The sequence below is a fragment of the Vicia villosa genome, unplaced genomic scaffold, assembly GCF_029867415.1.
Source record: "Vicia villosa cultivar HV-30 ecotype Madison, WI unplaced genomic scaffold, Vvil1.0 ctg.002761F_1_1, whole genome shotgun sequence".
NCBI lineage: Eukaryota > Viridiplantae > Streptophyta > Magnoliopsida > Fabales > Fabaceae > Vicia > Vicia villosa.
Genome location: NW_026706024.1, coordinates 202,451 through 204,498, shown reverse-complemented (window position 1 = coordinate 204,498; position 2,048 = coordinate 202,451). Strand labels below are relative to the sequence as shown.

Here is a 2,048-nt window from a genome sequence, read left to right as displayed (position 1 = left end):
CTACATTTGTTAAACAAATAAGAAAAGGAAAAAGAAAAGGAAAGAACAAAAAAAGTAATAATTATAAGTCCATATGCAATCAGATCCGAACTCTCCACCTCAAAATTTTTAACGCAACAGTTAATACTCAATCTGATCAAGTTTGATATTCAAGACATGATTGAATTGTGACTCACTAACACCATCCTTATATTGATAAAAACAACTTGTGTAGGTTCATTAGAAAAGAATTGCAATATTCAGAATGATATAAACATGCTAGAAACTAACACAAGATATAAACATGCTAGAAAATTACCTCATGATGCCTTAATCAAGTACCAGCTATTACTCAGAAATCCTTAATGGTTATTAAACAATCATGTATAGATGAAGTTACCTTATGATGCCCTCATATTCAGTATCTGATACTTTTTTTAAACATATTCTTTATGGCACCACCACTAACCACTCATATTAAGGTAATGAGATTAAGGAAACTAACCACTGCTGCACTATTAATAACAAAAATAACTATGTCAAAATAAACTCTACAACATCCACAATAATCAACCCAGCCAAGGTTGACAATTGCCTAATTGTTCCTAAATTGTTTACGAACATTTTATAATCTTCGGGTCCATCTAACTAACCTGTCCAATATTATTTGAGATCATTCTTAGAAGAGAACGAGCAATATCTTCGGGTTTATAATCTTCACGGTCCTTATTATCAGACATTGCCTTTCCAAAACTAGACGCTATTGCCGTTGATGAAAGACCAATCTATTATCAATAAAAGAAAGTATATATCAGCAAAACGAATATCAATAAAACAGGGAAAAGGGCATAATTTTTCACTAGTCTTACCTTTGAATAGTCCATTCCACCATAAATATCACCGACGAGCATATCTACTGCTCTGTTGTTGCCCTGATAACTTAATTTCAGTAACTCATCGAAACTGAACCACAAAAAACATTGATGTCAATCCTACGAGTCTATATAGAAGAACCGATAATGAATATGTCTTTAAAATAAATAAGTAAATAAATAACCTCTTGCAATTAGTTAAAAGCTTTCCTAAACCCCAGAAAGTGCCTCCACCTATACTCGTTCCACTAACTCGCTCAAACTTTCCGTCTCCTTCTACCTATATGAATTGAAAACTAAGATTTTTTAAGTGTTTAAAAAAGAGAAAATTTCGACATTGGAAGGATATAGAAATTATGAATTTCGACATTGGAAGGATATAGAAAGTGCCTCCACCTATACTCATAAGGATATAGAACCTAGAGTGATGCCAACACCAGAACCGATATTAACGAGCAGATAGGGATACAGGTCATTTTGGTCAATCTGCATAAATTGTCTTTGATCACCCATATAGGTAAAGGCTTCTCGGTCAACTACCTATAGAAAGAGTGAGAGAAAAAATTAGATCTTGTGTTGTGAAATTCTCAAGGTGCATAAGACGGAAGACTCAAACAACTACCAAATCTCATAAGGACTATTTTGGCCATAAGACTAATCGATATGGGATCTCAACATATATGCTAAACTTTTGCGGCATCAAATATCATTTATTGAATGAATAATTGAAAATATCAACATGAGTCATATAATAATTTCAATTCAATATTTAAAAACGGGAAATTATTAACTTTATGATGAGAAAATAGAAGAATTTGGATCCTACCTCGAGAAGAAAATTGGCTCCTGCGACAAGACAATCCATTTCATCTTCCTTGTCAAGAGTTATCCCTAGCCTTTCCTTAAATAAGTCTGCATATTTGTATGGTCCACCACCTGTGGCCTTCACAATAATAGTTTTCATTATTTGTATGGTCCTAAATGCCTCAAGACTAAATATATATCATATTTTGTTGAACGGAACATGTTTATTTGAAATGTCTCTCCAAGCTTCTGCAAGTATTTACCTTCTGAAACTATTAACACGCTTTCGATTTTAACAAAGATTCATGTTGTCAATAGCATGCAACAGTGGATTAGTGTATTGGTGGTAGGATTAGGCGCGGCGTTTTCGGCCTGTGAGCCGCCTTCAGCAAT

At 33.6% G+C, this 2,048-nt stretch overlaps 1 long non-coding RNA gene across 1 annotated transcript; it reads right to left on the bottom strand.

The window, feature by feature from the left end:
• Positions 1-632: 632 nt before the first annotated feature.
• On the bottom strand, positions 633-1,814 carry LOC131639764 (uncharacterized). Its single transcript, XR_009295035.1, has 5 exons — positions 1,678-1,814; positions 1,248-1,391; positions 1,037-1,131; positions 849-942; positions 633-764 (listed from the first exon to the last, which is right to left on the bottom strand). It is a non-coding gene; the product is annotated as an uncharacterized LOC131639764 (long non-coding RNA).
• Positions 1,815-2,048: the final 234 nt, after the last annotated feature.